The sequence below is a fragment of the Macaca mulatta genome, chromosome 14 (genome assembly GCF_049350105.2).
Source record: "Macaca mulatta isolate MMU2019108-1 chromosome 14, T2T-MMU8v2.0, whole genome shotgun sequence".
Lineage (NCBI taxonomy): Eukaryota > Metazoa > Chordata > Mammalia > Primates > Cercopithecidae > Macaca > Macaca mulatta.
The window spans coordinates 82,537,921-82,557,247 of NC_133419.1; positions in this window are offsets into that span (position 1 = coordinate 82,537,921).

The following is a 19,327-nucleotide window of genomic DNA, read 5'->3' on the forward strand; positions in this document are numbered from 1 at the left end:
ATTTAAGGCATTTTATAGTTTGACATTTTACATTTAGGTGTATGTTCCACTTTGGGTTAGTTTTATTAAAAGCTTAAGTTCTGTAGGTTGGTTCATTTTTTCTTTATGGAACATTAATTGTTCTAGAATCCTTTGTTAAAAAATCATTTTTCCCTTTACACTATCTTTATTCCTTTTCATAGATCAGTTGACTATATTTATGTGGTTCTATGTCTGAGCTCTCTATTCTCTTTCATTGGCCTATGCATTTATTCTTTCACCAATACTCTGTAGCATTGATTTCTATAGCCTGTTACTAAGTCTAGATATTGGGTAGTATGAGCTCTCCAGCTTTGTTTTTATTCTTCAGTATTGTATTTTCTATTCTAGGTCTTTTGTTTTCCACATAAATTTTAAAATCAATTTGCTAATAACATAGCTGAATTTTTATTGTAATTGTGTTGAATCTATAGATCAATTTTGGAAGAATTAACATCTTAAGTACATTGATTCTTACCATCCATGAACATGTAACATGTCTTAATTATTTAGACCTCTGGATTTTTCATCAGTGTTTTGGGTTTCTTTCACATAAAGATCCCGTACTTATTTGTTTGATTTATATATCAAGATTTAATTGCGTTTTTGATCCTGTAGTAAATGGTATCTTGTAAAGTCCAACTGTAAATTACTGGCATATAGGAAAGCAACTGAGTTTTGCACATTGACCACGTATCATTCGACTTTGCTTTATATAGTTGTTTATTAGTCACAGGAGAAATTTCTTGTCAACTCTGGTATTTTATACATAACCAATATGTCATCTGGACGTAAAAACACTTAAAGTTCCTCCTTCCCAATATTGTGACCTTTCTTTCTTTGCCTGTGTGTGTTTCTACTAGCTAGGAGTTTGAACACAGTGTTGTGTTGAAATAGTTAAAGAGAACGTGATTGTCTTCTCATCAATTATAGTGGGAAACTTCTTCATCTCTCAATACTAAGTATGATGGCAGACATACATTTTTAATACACTATTTACTCTTTGGTTCCCTCCTAGACCTATTTTTGAGAGTTTTCTTTTTCTTTTTTCATGAGTAGGTCTTTCAGTTTTTAAAATGCTACTTCTACATCTGTTGATACACTCATGTGGTTTTTCACATTCGATCTCTTAATAGGATGTATTACACTGATTGACCTAAGAATACTGAACTAGTCTTTCATTCCTAAAATTAACAGCACTTTATTACACATTATCCTTCTTATATGTTATTTTATTTTCTAGTATTTTGTAAGGAGTATTTTGTCTCTTTTCACAAGGAATATTGGTCTGTATCTTATAATGTCTTTATCTGGTTTGGGTATTAGGATAACGATTGAGGTAGGGATTAACCACTCACCTTTTATTTTCTTGAAGAGATTGTGATGGTGAAGCTATCTGTGATGGTAGATTTTTTTTTTTGGCCAGGTGATTAGTTTTTCTTCCAATTTGAAAAATAGATATAGGACTATTCAGGTTATCTGTATTTTCCTGTGTAAATTCCAGTGGTTTATGTCTTTAAAGAATTTGGTATTTTTTATTCTAAGTTACAAAATTTGTTGGTTTAAAGTTGTTAATATTATTTCTTTATTTTTCTGTTACTGTTCATGAAATCATATAAATGTCCTGTCCTTCATTTGCAATATTGATATTTTGAGTCTTCTCTCTTTATTTCTTAATTAATTTGATTAAAGGATTATTAATTTTATGAATTTGCTCAAGAACAACTTTTGCTTTTGATGGTTTTGTCCATTATTTCCTATTTTCAACTTCATTAATTTCTGCTATAAATTGTATTATTTTTCCTATGTTTGCATTAGGTTTATATGCCTTTTCTTTTTCTAGTTTCCTAAGGTATAAGATAAGGCTATTGATTTTAGAATTTTTTCCCTATTTATGCATTTAATTCTATATATTTCCTTTTAAGTACTACTTTTACCACATTTTTATTTTATGATGAGTTGCATTTTAAATTTTAATTACAAGTGTGTTAATTTCAAACTAATTGAAGATTTTCATACTATGTTTATATTACTGATTTTACTTTAATTCCACTTTTTGTCTGAGAACATACTTGTATCATTTTTATTTTTTAAAGTGTCTTAAGGTGTTTTTCTTGATGCAGAATGTGTTTTATCTATGTGAAAGTTCCTGGCAAGCTAGAGAAAAATGTGTATTCTGCTTTTACTGAATGAACTGTTCTATAAATGTCAATTAAATCAAACGGATAACTAATGTTGTTCAGACAAACTGTGTCTTTAGTGGTTTTCTCCTACTTCATTTATTAATAACTAAAAGATGTCTTGAATTATCTGACTGTAACAGTGAAATAGTCTACTTTCCTTTAAGCTTTATCAATTTTTACTTAATGTATGTTGACATTCTGTTGTTACTTACACAATAATGTAGGAGGACTATTATGTCTTCTTGAAAAATAGACTACATTCTTATTACATGCCATCTTTTATCCCTGATGATTTTTCTTGTTTCAAATTCTGCTTTGTCTGAAATTCATACAGCTACTCCAGTTTTCTTTCGATATTTCTTAGCATAGTGTATCTCTACTCCTTTACTTTTTACTTATCAGATACTTTACATATAAGTTGGATTTCTTATATATAGACAATGTATAGTAGTAGTATTCCTTGCTCCCCACCCCATTCTGACAATATCTATCTTTTAATGATATAAGTAGACCATTTATATTTAATTAATATTGATATAGGGGGGTTAATATCTACCGAGTAGACCATTTATATTTAATTAATATTGATATAGTGGGATTAATATCTACCATGTACACAATTTTTTTCTATTCATAAAATTTTTTCACTTCTTTAGCCTCCTTTTTTCTGTCTTCTCTGGTGTTATTGAGCTTTTCGCATGATCCCATTTTGTCTCCTTTCTTAGTATTTTAATTATACTGCTTTTTAGATTTTTGTGTTAATACTTGCCCTAGAGTTTACATTTTAATGAATTTAAGTCTACTGATTTAGTTAGTTCAGGTTGCTATAACAAATTAAACAAACTGTGTGACTTAAGCAACAGAAATTTATTTCTTACAGTTCTGGAAGTTGGGAAGTCCAAGATGAAAGCACAGCAAATCTGGTGTCCGCTGAGGGCATTGTTTCTAGTTTGCAGATGGATGTCTTCTTCTTTTGTGCTTACATGGCAAAAAACAGAGAGAAAGGAAATAAGCGGTCTTGTGTCTCTCCTTATAAGGTCACTAATCTCATCATGAAGGACCCAACCTCATGACCTGAGTAGCTTCCAAAAATCTTAATTCCTAAACGATATCACTGGGGTTATGGCTTCAACATACAAATTTTGGGGGAACAAAAACATGCAGTTTATAGCATTGATCCTCTAATACTACTGTGTAAATTACAAATAATGAAGTTTCCTTGGAATAGAGTATTGCTAATTCCTTCCTCCAATCCCTTGTAACATTTATTATTCATTTCACTGATCTACGTTATATCATCATCCAGTATATTATTACTGTTATTGTTTAAAGAAACACCTATTTTCTTAGATCAATTGAGAAGAAGAAAAGTAAGCACATTTATTTTACCTTCATTTACTCCTTTTTTTATGAAGATCCAATTTTTTTGACCTATATTATTTTTCTTGTTCCTGAAGAACTTCTTTTAACATTTTTTTTGCAGCATTAGTCTTCTGAAAATGAATTGTTTCAACTTTAACTTTCCCAATGAGTTTTTATTTCCCTTTCATTTTTGAAGAATTTTGTTGAATGCACCATTAAGAGATTGGTTTTTGTTTATTTCATTTCAACACATTTAAAATTTTACACATCTTATTTGCACGGTTTCTAATTGCATATCCAATTTAATTATTTTCTTATCTATTTGCAGCTAAGGTGTATTTTTTCAAGATTCTTTCACATTTTCGCTGTGTGATTGATTATCTGTAGTTTGAAATCATATGCTTGGGGTGGGTGTGTGTGTGTTTGGTATTTTTCCTAACTCCTGTTTTCTAAGTGTCTTGAATGTGTGATTTATTTTTTATCACTGTTTTAGAAACATTCTTAGCCATTATTTTATTATGACTTTAAATATTTATTTTTGATTCTTTTTCTTCTCCTGGTATTCCCACTAGATATAGGTGACATGTTTTTATATTTTGTCACAATTTTGATGTTGTTGTTTTTGTCATTTCTTTTTTTGCTTTGCCTTTCCATTGACCTATCTTCAAGCTTATTGACCTATCTTCGAGGTCATGGATTATTTCTTTTGCTATATCCAATCTACTGATTAACCTATCAAAAGCATGTTTTATTTCTCTTACAGTGCTTTTGATTTCTAGTATTTCCTTCTAATTCTTTCTCAGGGTTTTCGTCTCTCTGCTTGAATTACCCTTCCTCTCTTGCATGCTGTCTACTTTTTCCATTAAAGTTCTGAACTTCTTAATCATAATAATTTTAAATTTCCTGTCTGATAAGTCTATCATCTGTGTCATATCATAATGTGGTTCTGACATGTTTTGCCTCTTAAGACTTTATTTTTTCCTCTTGCATTTGGCTTGCCCTGTAAATTTTAGTTAAAAGAAAGAAACAATGTATCAAGTAACAGGATCTGAGATAGATAGGCCTCTAGTGTGACAGTTGACTAAACTTTTTAAAATGTCTGCTGTTTTGGCCGGGAGCGGTGGCTCAAGTCTGTAATCCCAGCACTTTGGGAGGCCGAGACGGGCGGATCACGAGGTCAGGAGATCGAGACCATCCTGGCTAACACGGTGAAACCCTGTCTCTACTAAAAAGTACAAAAAACTAGCCAGGCGAGGTGGTGGGCACCTGTAGTCCCAGCTACTGGGGAGGCTGAGGCAGGAGAATATTGCATAAACCTGGGAGGTGGAGCTTGCAGTGAGCTGAGATCCGGCCACTGCACTCCAGCCTGCGTGACAGAGCAAGACTCCGTCTCCAAAAAAAAAAAAAAAAACAAACAAAAACTGCTGTTTTTATGAACGCAAAAGGCTTCCAATTCCTCTAGTTTCTTTTTCTTTCTTTCTTTTTTTTTTTTTTTTTTTTTTTGTCTCTTTCCTTGACTTTGGATTTTCTTAAATACCTCTCAAAAGATATCCCATATGTTGCAACTCTTTCAGCTGTAATCCACTGTTATTATATGGGAGCCCTATTACTATGACAGTATGGTATGTCAGGGTGAGGGAAGCATTCTACAATGTTTTGATTCAATTTCAGTCTTAGTAGATCTTTGTCTTGGTACCCTAACCTTTTCAAGTGTTTCTCTAGAGGTAAAAGATTTTCCCTTCCTGCCTCTTAACTTCCTTTTCTGTTTGCAATTGTAACCACATAACCAGTCTAAAGCTCAAGTTTGCAGTTTAGGTAACCCGGGTATACACAGGTGAATAAATCATGCAAGTATGACTATAACCTAAGTTCTTGGTACAAGGAATAAGGACAGAATTAAGAAGCGAAAACCTCATGGCATAATCCACTATTCAATCACATTGAGCCCTGGCATCACCTCATTGCAAGATCCAATCAGATTACAACTCATTATCCTCTACATTTGAAAACTGCCCCTGCTGTTTGTTCAGGGAGATTAATCCAAGTATTGCCTCCTGTCTCCCTAGCAGTCTATTTTGTGCATGGACAAAGAGACCCGGTTTGGTTCAGTAATTCAGTGCTCCCAACTGTCTCCTTGAAGCATTATCCCTGTTGATTATGGGTTTTTTTTTTTTTTTTAACTTCTTAGGTGAAAAAACTGATGGCTGGAGAAAACTGAGAGAGGCAACAATTAAAGAAATAAAAATAAAATTAAAAACGGAAAAACAAGTTTAGAAAAAAAAACAAATTTTTCTTATTTTCCTTTCTCCTTTGATATGAGCCAACTTAAGAGTTTATAGATTCCTGTTTTCTGTAACTAGTAACTTCAAGTATTCAGTCTTTTATCTGAGCAGCACAGCGAAGGTCATGATGTGTCCAGAATTGGTGGGTTCCTGGGCTGGCTGACTTCAAGAATGAAGCTGCAGTCCCTTGCAGTGAGTGTTACAGTTCTTAAAGATGGTGTTTCCGGAGTTTGTTCCTTCAGATGTTCAGATGTGTCCCCAGTTTCTTCTTTCTGGTGGATTCATGGTCTCACTGACTTCAGCAGTGAAGCTGCAGACCTTCGCAGTGAGCGTTATAGCTCTTAAAGGCAGCGCATCTGGAGTCGTTCGTTCTTTCCTGTGGGTTCGTGGTCTTGCTGGCCTCAGGAGTGAAGCTGCAGACCTTCAGGGTGTTACCCTTCCTAAAGGTGGCGTGTCTGAAGTTGTTCAGACCTCCCAGTAGGTTCATGGTCTCACTGGCTTCAGGAGTGAATCTGCAGACATTCATGGTGAGTGTTACAGCTCATAAAAGCAGTGTGGACCCAAAGAGTGAGCAGCAGCAAGATTTGTGGGGAAGAGCCAAAGAACAAAACTTCCACACCTGGAAGGTGACCCAAGCAGGTTGCCAGCTGCTGGTTGGGGTGGCCTGCTTTTATTCCCTTATCTGGCCCCACCCACATCCCACTGGTTGGTCTATTTTACAGAGTGCTGATTGGTCCATTTTACAGAGAGCTGATTGGTCCATTTTGACAGAGTGCTGACTGGTGTATTTACAAACCTTTAGCTAGACACAGAGTGCTGATTGGTGCATTTACAATCCTTTAGCTAGACACAGAGTACTGATTGGTGCATTTACAATCCTTTAGCTAGACAGAAGAGTTCTCCAAGTCCCCACCCTTCCCAGAAGCCCAGCGGGCTTCACCTCTCATTAGCACTTGCTGCAGGGCTTTGCAGCACCTAGCCTGGGCACTCTGGCAGCCCAGAGGGAGCTCATCTCAGACAACCAAGAGGAAAAAGGAAAAGAGGGGAAGCGAGAAAGAGACAGAGACTCGCCATCGTGGCCAATAACCCTGCAAAGAGGGAATGATGGTCCACGCACAGGATCCAGCCTCTGATCCAGCCCAGCAGGCGCCGGTTGGCCTTGCGGAGTGCGGTGCTTGCCAAGCCTGTGCTCACCTGGAACCTGTGCCAGCCACTGAGCACCGTGCACTGCAGCCCCAGCTGCCCCATACGCCTCTCTCTTCACACTCCCCTGGGAGCAGAGGGAGCCAGCTCAGACCTCTGCCAGCCCTAGAGAGGGGCTCTCATAGCGCAGCGGTGGACTGAAGGGCTCCTCGAGCACAGCCAGAGCAGACGCCAAGGCTGAGGAAGCACCGAGAGTGAGCGAGGGCTGCTTGCACGTTGTCACCTCTCAATGAGACATGCCTGAGCAGGCCTGGACTGCGGTCATTTAGGTGCCATAGTGAAAGTTATGAGATAATCCCATGCAAGGCTCTTGGGCAAGCCTAGATGACGGCCATGATAGGCCACATAGCAAGAGAATCACATGTAAGCCTGAGTTATGAACCTGTCACAGATTGATTAACTGCTTTTGTTCTGCTTCTGCGTACTCACTTTCGTGCCACTATGCTTCTCGCCATTGTGAGCTTGTTTCAAACTAGCCAACCCCTTTTGAGAAGTGTGTATAAAAGCCAAGTCCTGTATTTGTTCAGGGCTCATGCTTTCGGATACAAATCTGCTGAGCCAGTGCACCTCCTTTTCCACCAATCAGTCTCTCCAGTCTCCTGATTTCTGCGACAATGGGAGAAATTCCATTTCACAGGTGGAGTAAGGCTCTGGAATATTCTTTTTCCTTGGCTAAGTAGGCCATTGTTATGGAGAAGTTTCTGTGCTTAAACAATAATTAATCTTCCCTTCCCCTTTTCAGAGATATAAGGGGATCTTTCTCAGAAAATCACAGTGGGAATCATGTGAGTGGGGTCTTTGAGGTAAGGACCACAAAAATACATAACCCTCATCCCTGAGACTGCAACCCAGGCCTTTTAATCTCTCCTCCCAGTACACTTTCAATTTCCAACAATGTGTCAACATTTCCCTTGTTAGCTTAAAATTCATGGGAGCTATAAATTTTGATAGGAGACTGTATTTCTTGTAAAGGGCTACAGACTGCAAGGTGGCCATTCTGCTAGGCTACAAAGCATCCCTCTTGCAAAAGCCTGAAAGGCAGGCACTTCAAGGGAGGAAAGGGCAAGACAGTAATTTAAATTGAAGAGGTAGGCCAAACATACATATTCAATGGGTTATAGGAGGAGATATGATTATTCATAAAGTGGATCCTGACACGTGCATGTTGAACAAACATGAATGTTACCTGTGACCTGTGTTTACCTTGTGGTGGAGACTTAAATTAACATTTAAATGTATTACAATTACACCCCATATCTGAAAAAGTAAAGAAGGTACACAAAGACACTGACATGATCAACCTCTGTAAAACCAGTCAGAACTAGTCCATGGTATGTAGTCTCTTATCAGAAAAAAAAAGTTACAGAAATCAACCTCTTTTGACAATGCTATACTATGGCTGTGGAATAGGAGGGCTTAGCTAGTGAGCATCTAGTGGAGCTGCAAATTGTATTAATGCTGCCTATGGCAAGGCTGGTGCTTATTTAGCTGCTAGAGAAAAAGAAAGAAAAAAAAACTTGTGGCAGTTAGAACACAGATTTTTCTTAAGTGTTGTGGTGCCTGACTCAACCCTTACCTGGCATGGCCTTAGGTCTTGTTTATAGTTTGATATTGACACAAAAAGGCCACTCTTTCAGCCTTATGATCTCTATTTTAACATTACTGCTGGTTAATTGTGTTCAAACCATAAAAGGTATATGGTATAATGAGGTTTGCCTGACCTCTGGTCCCATCATGGCCAGGAACTCAATATTTAAAGTTGCTCTGGGATCGCCTTTGCCAAAAGGAGGTCCTTTCGGTTGGTTTGGGCCTTTGGATTTTATTTTTAGTTTACACCCTTTAATATTACTTAACATTTTACTTACTTAATATTACTTAACATATTACTTATGGCTTCAATAGCTTCTGATCTGGGTAAGCAGATCTCATTATTCTGAATGTTCCTGTCTCTCCAGACTCAGGGTTGCATTTAGCCATTTGACATATTTTCTATGGGTCCAAGAAAAATCATTGTTTTCAGTTTTCCAACGATTTCTTCTAAGAATGGTTGTGACAATGTTTAGTCTTTTTATATGTTGAAGCTGAAATCCTGTGTGCATTTATATTTTAAGCCAGCAATCTCACTTCTGCAATTTGCCCAGAAGATACAGGACCAACAAAACAAAAGTCCTCATGTACAGTGTTATTTATTGTAGCATTGTTTGTGAATTCAAAATACAGGAAACAATCTGCATGGCTATACGTAGATTATTTGGAAAAAAAAAGATATAATGCACAATACAATGGGGGCCTTGTAAAATAGATTAAGGAAGTTATCTATGAACTTTTAGAGAGTTATTTTGGATATTTGTTGTAAAACATAAATAACAAATTATAAAAGAGAAAATATTGTATGCTACTTTTTTTTTTTAAGAAAAAAGGGGCACTATACTCCTTATGCAACAATAAAGTAACACAATTTTGACTTGCCGGAGATGAATAAGAACATGTTAGAAAAGATAAAAGATAAAAATAAGGTGAGAAATGGGAGAGGAGGTAATACTTCTCTGAATGCATATTTGTTATACAGTTCTGAGTTTTGAGACATTGTTAATATTTCACATACTCATGAAATTTAAAAAAACTGATTGACTGTACATACCATGGAAGAAGAAACAAACTGTACTTACTGCAAATGACAAATATAAACACAATGAAGCATGGGAGGATCTCTAATCCTAGTAACGTTGGACACAGTATGCAACATTAGAAATACTGACCTTCAAGTAAAGACCAAAGTTCTATGAGCAGTAATGATCCCGACTTAGTAAGTTTATTTTTCATAGAGGTATAGGATAGCACTTCTGAAACTACTTTCTCTTATTCTATAATTAAATAAATAAGTAAATATTTTGTGGATATGAAGAGTTAGTTATTTCAAACTTGGGGAAGATAATTACAAAAATGTAAAAGGGAAAACACTGAATAACTGTTGTCTGGGTGTATTGTAATATAAAGTATCTGAATAAACGCTTGGTAATAGATACACAGATACATAGATAATTAAATAAACAGATGGTATATAGACATGCCTATATACCGTATCTATATCCTAACGTTGTCTAGTTGATATGGAACCGGGGCAGGGAAGTGCTGGGAATGGAAGGGCGGGTCCCTGGCAATGACTCCACTCCCAGACCTGTGCCCACGGACCTAGACCTAAGTCAGGACAGGCACCCATGCCTTTGTGCCCAAATGTTGCATTTCCTAAGACTGCCCTGGTTTGCCACACCCCCATCTGGTGCCTATAAAACACCCTGAGAGGGTTGGGCATGGTGGCTCACGCCTCTAATCCCAGCACTTTGGGATGCCAAGGCTGGCGGATCATGAGGTCAAGAGTTCGAGACCAGTCTGACCAACATGGTGAAACCCCATCTCTACTAAAAATACACAAATTAGTTGGGTGTGGTGGTGCACACCTGTAATCCCAGCTACTTAGGAGGCTGAGGCAGGAGAATCGCTTGAACCCGGGAGGTAGAGGTTGCAGTGAGCCAAGATTGTGCCACTGCATTCCAGCCTGGACGACAGAGCAAGACTCTGTCTCAAAAAAACAAAAAACAAAAAAACCCTGAGACTCTAGCAGGCAGCCACACAATCAGCTGGACGTCGAGAGGAGTGAATCAGCCAAGGAAGACACAAGCAGCCGGATATCGAGAAGATATCGAGGGGAGCACACCAGCAGAAGAGCAGGTTGATAGGTGCCAGCAGGCCAGCAGGCCATAGGACCAGCAGAACGATGCAGAGTTTGGCTGGGGTAATTGGAGAGAGCCCAGACCACTAAGCACCTGACTCCAGGGGAAAACCATCTTCCTTCCAGCTCCCCTATCTACTGAGAGCTACTTCCGCTCAATAAAGCCTTGCACTCATTCTCCAGCCCACATGTGATTCGACTCTTCCAGTACACCAAGGCAAGAACCCAGGATCCAGAAAGCCCTCTGTCCTTGCTAGGACGTAGGGGGTCTAATTGAGCTGGTAACACAAGCCACCTATAGACAGCAAAACTAAAAGAGCACACCATAGCACATACCCACTGGGGCCTCATGAGCTGTAAACATCCACCCCTAGACACTGCCATGGGGTCAGAGCCCCACAACCTGCCCATCTTTATGCTACCTTAGAAGTTTGAGCAGCAGGGCACTGAAGAAGTGAGCCACTCCCCATGTTGCATGCCCTGTGAAAGGGACAAAGGAACTTTACTCCTTTCATAGTGAGAAGACTTAAAGCAATGCCACTCAATAGCATTGAGCAAACATATTGCCCATATATTTTTATTCTAAATATTTTTCCTACGTATAAATAAAGAGCTCCTTTTGGGTCTGAATCAGGAAAAATTCAGGTTGATTTTAGAATATGTTTCCATGCCAGAAATCAAGAAAGCATTGAAACCATGATGTAAATGTATCAAGAGGACACAGTAGCCCGTTTGAAAGGACTCTCACTGGTCAAAGATGTTGTATTTGAGCATCACAATAAGTAATGATGGTATTGAACTCTCATCCATAGAATGAAGTAAAATTTCATGAGACTGTACAGATGAATAGTAAAAGAAAGATTTTCATTTTATAAGCTGAAAGAATGATGAAATTAGAACTCACTATTTGGCAACCATCGAAGAGTAATAATTAACTCAGGGAAAAATCATCTTTGCATGTTAACTCTAATGGATAAATGTCTGAGGAATAATAGGATATTTACATAATCTTTAACTAAGCTCCCACGAGATAACTGTTTATTACAAAGCAAAAAATAGTAACCTGACATTCATCCCTTAAACTAAAGTGACCAATGTTAAATCTGCAGTTATGGAATAAATTAACATCAGATCATTTACCTCCTGCTATGATGCACTAGGAATAAATAGAGTGTTAATTTTACAGTATCACTGCCAAAAATACATTACTTGAATATATTAATAAGGAAACATGAGGTAAACCCAAATTGAGAGGAGCAATACAACCGGTTTCTACTCTTCAAAATGTCAATGTCAGATAAAATAAACTGTGAGGAACTTTCTCAAATTAAAGAAGATAAAGACGGATAACAACTGAACGCAATACATTATTTTGAGAAAAATAGTGAGTTCACAATTAGGTATGTAGCTTAAATAATATTTTTATCAATGCTGATTTCTCAATTATGATCATTTTACTGTGTTTATATGAGAAAAGTTGTTTTTTCTTTTTTTGTTTTTCTTTTGCTTAGAAAGCAAAAATTAGGGGTAAAGAACAAACTATCTGCAACTCAAATGGTTCAGAAAATAAATAGATGTATATATGCATATATGTGTATATATGTTTATCTATCTATTTAAAATCTAGTAAAGAGGGATTCCTTGTACTATGCTTGTACATTTTCCATAAGTCTATAAATTATTTCAAAATAAATACTTAGAAGAAATCTAAATATAAATTAAAATGTAAATTGCTATCAATAATATTTTTATAACTACTGTGTGTGTGTCTATGTAGTCACTGTATCTCAGGGCACCATGCCATTTAAAAATATGGATATACATAAATGTATACACATTTTGCTGAAGTTTAGAATAATAATGTGCATAATCATTAGTTACAGTTTACTGAGCACTTATAAGGCAAGTACTAGAATACACAATTTACTTGTAAAATTTTGCCTAAATTTCCAAATGTCTTTAGATAATTATCATCCACATTTCATTATTGAAGAAACTTGTACTCAGAGAAGTTATTAACTATGCCACCTCACAAAGCAAATAAATGGCAGAAACAGCATTTGAATACAGTTTTTAATGTTTTCAAAGGCATTGCTTTTAAATATTATACTATTTTCCTCATTAAATATTTACATTTATAGAGCTACTTAAGCTTGTGAACAGGTTTTTTATTCTTCAAAGTCTCTAATACTTTGAATACAAAATAGCAACACTTACTTGCTTCTATACTTCGATGAAAGGCACTTTAAGAATATAAAACAAGAAAAGAAAAATAAGATTTAATTTTTATAAATACCTCTGAACATGTATTAGGTGGCAAGTTGCAATGGATATATACACTTGTCAAAGACTATGTTTACCTCTTTTTTTTTTAAGTTTTCAATTCTGTCTCTCATTTACTAGTTTGGCACATCATTACAATTCACTCAACCTTAGTTTATTTTCTGAAAAATAAGGATAATACCAACAACCTATCTTTGCTGTTGAGAACATTCAAATGATGTATGGACCCAGAAATGAGCTGCAAATTATACAGAACTCTACACAGTATCAGAGTTGCTTTTTTTTCCTGTTAAGAAGAGTTATTTCTATTTCAGCATTTCAAAGTGACACATAAACGTTGTTGGCATTTTAAAATGTTATCCCCATTTTTACTTTAGAAGTGTTCAGTTTCAGGACTGTGGGACTCACTAGAAAAACTAGCAAAGCCTTTATTTTATAGCGTAAAGAAATAACTTAGACACAAAATGAATTAAATTAGACAATTTGAGATTGCCTATATTTCAATGATTGAATAATGATGAATAGTATTAGCAAATAAAACACAAATTCCATTTTAATCCATTCTAATTTTCTGTGTTTCCCTCTGATGCAGGATGTTTTCATGATCCCTTCACAGGACTCCCCTCAGCGTGCCCCACTTACTCAGTCCACCGTGCTCATCCCCTTGCGGGAGGGAGCACACAAGCGGAGTATGGGAACAAGCTGGCTGCTTTGGTGCCTGCATGAGCAAACTCTGTTTACTCGGTCATGCTGCACTCCACCCCTCATGGGAGGGAGTGCATAGGCGAGCAAGTGCGGGAACCAGCTGGCCACTTTTGCACCAGCAGGAGCAAACTCCATGCAGGCCCGGCAGCAGTGTCCAGGTGGGGGTACCTGCCACCCCAAGGCCCCAGAGGGTGTGTAACAAGGCTCTCTTAGCTCTGCCATCCACAGACAGCAATGTGTTATCAGCTCAGTGGGCCCTTTGCCTGGTCATGTGGGGCTGCTGACCTCCACCAGAGGGGGCAAAGGATCAGTGTGACAGCCTTTTTTGGTACCCACACTTGGTGGGTCCTGAGTTCTTGTCTCTGCCCAAGAAGAAGGAGGTTATGCAGATGAATTGAAGTATGGTGAATGCAAGGAATTTTATTCAGCAATGAAAGAGGCTCTCAGTGGAGAAGGGAACTGGAAAGGAGACAGGAAGTGCTGGTCACTCTCCCTTGGTGTCTCTCTGCGTCTTTCCTCCAAAGTCAAGTAGCCTCTCACTGATGTCCAACCATTGCCTCTGAAGTCAAGTCACCTCTCCCCAACGTCCAGGTGCTTCTTTAAAGTCAAGTTGCATCTCCCTGCTATCCAGTAACTTCTCTTTCTACCAGCAGAGTCTGGGGTCTTTATAAGCACAGGACTGGGGACAGGTTGAGTTGTAGATAGTTTTGGAAAATGCAACATTTGATAAGTAAAAATACATTATTCAGAAAGAACCAATTGGGAGAGAGTGGGAAAACAGGGATAGAAGTTCTCACTTTGGGCTGTGGGTTTTGGACTTTTCAGTTTGAGGGTGGAGCTTCAACAAGGACCTGTTCCTGTCTGCTTAGAGTTTCTCTGCCTCCACCTCTATCATTTCCCCCGCTGAAGAGGCACATCTAATTGCCATTAGAATATGGATGATGACAGATCTTAGCTGCTTTCTGCTGATCATGGGCATTGTTTAGGGGGAAAATGGCAGTCAGAATTCCCTCAGAGGGCTACCTAAGGATCCCCAGCAAAAGAAAGCCATCACTTGAGGCTCTGGTTGCACGACCGTTTGGAGTTTGATGACCTCTAGGCGAAAAAAAAAAAAAAAAAAAAAAAAAAAGGTTGTTAAGTATGCATGGATCAAATGTGTGTATTATACAAAGAGGAGTTAAAAGGAAATAATCTAGTGCCAAAGATTACAGAAATGAATTAAATATACTAATCTTTCTGAAAACAACATTGTACTCTGAGCTGTTTTGCTGTGGTGGGAGAAATTAAACCTTGTATGAGAGCAGTTAAACTTTAGAAAGAGAGATAACTGTTTAGGGGAGTACATATTTCCATGGGCATTCAAAATTATAAAGGTGCCGCATGGTACAGAAAAGAACGAAGACAAGAATAGCAAGCATAGGCAAGACTATAAAGGGAATATCCATGGAAGGTTAATTATTGACACTATCTTTTGCGATTTTTAGCTTGAAGTACTCGATCTCTTTGCGTTGTTGTTTTGGGTGCTCTTCTGGGTCAACGGAGGTAACTTCATCAGCTTCCCAGGCCTTTACTTGAGTATAATGAATCCATGAATCTACTACAATGACCTTTATTGCCACAGGAGTAGAAAGGAATACAGTGTAAAGGTTCCTCCCAATCTGGGCTTATATAGGGAGAAAGGGACCAAAGTACCTTTACCAGTACCAGATCCCCTGGGTTGAATAGAGGTGGCCCTAGTTCAGGGTATTGGGCCTCCAACAGTTGTTTGAGTTCCCGTTGGAAATCGACCAAAGAAGTTATATGTTTAATCAAATCAGAGGTTTCTTGGTCTAGCAAAAAAAATCACTGATGAAAAAAGGCTGTCCATACATCATTTCCAAGGGACTGAAACCCAGCTTTAAAGGGGTGTTTCTAACATGTAGTAGGGCTATGGCAAGAAGGGTAGTATGGGAGATGAGTCGGCAGAGACAGTTTCCTGAGGTGCCTTTTGATGATATCATTTGTCTTTTCTACTTTTCCCAAGGATTGTGATCTCCAAGCACAATGAAGATGATATTGCATGAATAGTGCCTTTGATATTCCCTTGGTGACAGTCACCTTAAACAAGGGGCCATTATCACTCTGGAGGTACTTAGGGAGTCTAAAGAGAGGAAGTATCGTATTAATTAGTACTTTTATCACATCAGAGCCTTTCTCTGTCTGACATGCAAATGCTTCTACCCAGTTAGTGAAGGTATCTATCCATACTTGGAGGTACAGGATGCCCCTTGCCTTTGGCATATGGGTGAAATCTATTTGCCAGCCTTTCCCCAGGTAGCATCCTATTCTTTTCTTTTCATCCTATTCTTTTCTTTTCATCCTATTCTTTTAAGACAAGTCTTGCAAGCATTAATGACCTATTTAACCATTTGTATCAGGTTTTAACCTGAGAGTGACCTCTGGCTAATTGATAGGTTTTATCCTTACCCAGGTGGAAGGTCTGATGAAGGCTTTTTAACATTGATTGGCAGCTGGTAGATGAAGCGTGCCACCCTCCAATTGTAGCCATGCTGAGGACTGAGAGATGTATCCCCAAGAGGTGGCCCATTCTATTTCTGCAGGAGAATACTGAGGTTTTATTTCTCTTATGGAGCCCTCCCAAATCAGACAGGCTTCAAGTGGAACTGAAATATGGGGCCCTCTTGCTCCTTATTTAGCTACTTGGCCTGTCAACCTGTTTCCCTCAGCTATTTCATCCATCCCTTTTTGGTGGCCTTTACATTGTATTACTGCCACTTCCCATAGGAGGGAAACAGAGGATAATAGTCTATTAACTTCCTGATGGTATTTAATGGGAGACCCGTTAGCTGTGAAGAAGTTCCTCTCTTTCCAGATAGTGACATGCATATGAAGAACTAGGAAAATGTACTTAGAATCTTTATAAATGTTAACTGCTTTCCTTTTGCTTAACTCGAGTGCCCTCGTGAGGGCAATTAGCTTGGCTACTTGAACACCTGTGCCTAAGGAGAGGTACACACACTCAACATCATTCAGGGTAACTATTACATATACTCTGCTTTGTGGTTCCCTTGTTCTACAAAAGAACTTCCATCCATAGATAATCCAGTCTAGGTTCTCTAAAGGGGTTTCTTTGAGGTCCCCTCTGGTCACATAGGTTTATACTACTACCTGTTTCCAATCATGTTTGAGTTCCCTACCTTCCTTGAGGAGGAAGGTGACTGGATTTAGGCAGGGACAAATTCTTAATGGGACTGCAGATCCCTCTAATAGCAAAGCTTGATATCTGAGGAGGCTGTTGTCTGCTAACAAGAGATTCTCCCTTAGAAGACAGTAGTCCTGTCACATTATGTGGGGTGTAAACAGTTAAGTTATTCCTCATGGCTAACTTAGTAGCCTCTGGTACTAGCAAGGCTACCACTGTGACTTCCTGGAGGCAGGCTGGCCATCGATTGGGCTACCAAATCAAGTTCTCTACTTAGGTGGGTCACAGGCTGCTAGGCTGGACCCTGAGCCTGGGTTAGAACTCCCAGGGCCATTTCCTTCCTTTCTGAAACATAAGGATTAAAAGACAAGACTAGACCTAGGTACTTCACTGAAGTCTGACAAAGCCTAGCTTCAGATTTTGAAATCTTATTTCCTCTGTTAGCCAGAAAATTAATAAGAGCCTTACTGTCCTCCTGAGAGATTTCCTCAGTTGGGGCACAGAGGAGAATGTCATCTATGTATTATAAAACTTTAACCTGAGGATAAAGGAACTCAGAGAGGTCTTTTGACAATGCCTGCTCAAACAAGTGGGGGCTGTCTCAGAATCCCTGAGGTAACATTGTCCAGATTAGCTGGGTAGTCTGGTTGGAGGGATCCTCAAATGCAAACAAATACTGGGAGTTGAGGTGTAATGGTATGCAAATGAAGGCATCCTTTAAGTCCAGGACTGTGAACCATTTAGTCCTTTCAGGTATTTGAGCTAGTAGAATATATGTATTGGGAACCACTGGGTGAACTGGAACCACAGCCTCATTAATGAGGTGGAGGTCCTGGACCAGTCTCCATTCCTTCTTGGGCTTTTATACTCCCAATATCTGGGTATTACAAGGGCTATAGCAGGGTTTGAGGAGGCCCTGAAACCTTAAGTATCAATGATGACTTCCAGTCCGTTCCTAAGTTCTGGTTTCAGGAAATATTGTCTCTGGTTAGGAAAGGAGATGGGATCCTTACGGTGGATCCAGACCACTATGGCAGTTGTGTTTGGCTCAACCAATTTCCCTTGAATTGCCCAAAATTCTGGTTTAATATTGGTCTTCACAAGGGGGAGACAAAGAGTTTTTCTTGGGGCCATCAGGATGGTGGTCCCCATGTGAGCCAGAAATATCCCTGCCCTACAGAGGAGTTACGCTTTCAGGCAAAATTAGAAAGCCATGGGTGAACAAGTGGTCTCCCCAACTACAACTAAGGGATTGGGAAAAAGATCGAGTTAAAGGCCTTCCTGAGACACTCCTCACCGTTGTACTAAGACAGGAAGGGGGCCTGGATTGGTGAGGAGAACCAAAAGACCCACCCCACTGTCCCTTTGATTTCCAGAATTACCTGGGGTTCTTGTATGATAATGGTGGTCTGGACTATTGGAGCCAGGGAGAGGAGCCCCGGAACACATCAGTCCTGCTGGACCTTTTGAGAGACTGACTCTGGACCCAGTGACCAGTGTGCCCTGGAACAGTCTGCCTTCCAGTGGTTCCCGTTGCAGATTAGACAGGGTCGAGGTGGCTCCCTCACGCTGCCTGGGCGATTCTTCCTAAAGTACCTGAAGTGCCACATTTGTAGCAGTTAACAGAGGCACTTCAGGGATTTTGGGGCTTGTGGGCTTCATGGTGGCCATTAAAGCCTCTGCCACTTTCCTGTGTCTCCTCTTTCTCTCCTGGGCCTCCCTATCTCTATTGTAAAAGACCAAGGTGGCCACTTTCAGGAGTTTTCTAAACTATCTGGTCCCAGGGCCTGTTTCTATAGCTTCCTCCTGATATCAGAGGCTGCCTAAGTAATACATTTATCCTTTAGGATTAGTTGTTCCTATATTGAATCAGGAGATAGAGAGGTGTGCTTTACCAGGGCCCCTCTTAGCCTTTCCAGAAAGGCGGTGGGATTCTTATCAAATACCTGGTCTATCATAGATAGCTTGGTACAATTGAGAGGCTTAGTTCTAGCCCAAGGTAAGCCCTCCGTTATGCATACCTGAAAGTGTTTCCTCTTCTACTCTTCCATCTCATCACTGGGATCCCATGTATAGTTCTCTAATGGCAATGCTTCTCTTCCAATTAAATAAAGTTCATTCCCTTCCCTGACACTATATGAAATACAAAGTTCATCCTCAAATCTCTCTGCTGCTGAGAGCAGCCTGCTTCTCAGTTTTAGGCAGGGTTTGATTCAAAAGTAACAACATCTTTCCAGGAGAATTCAAATGCTAGAGTTAAATTCTAGAAAGCCTCTATATATCTGTCAGGATCATATGAAAACTTGCCAAGATCCCCCTTAATTTTTCTTAAGTCCTATAGAGTGAAGGGAGCAGGACC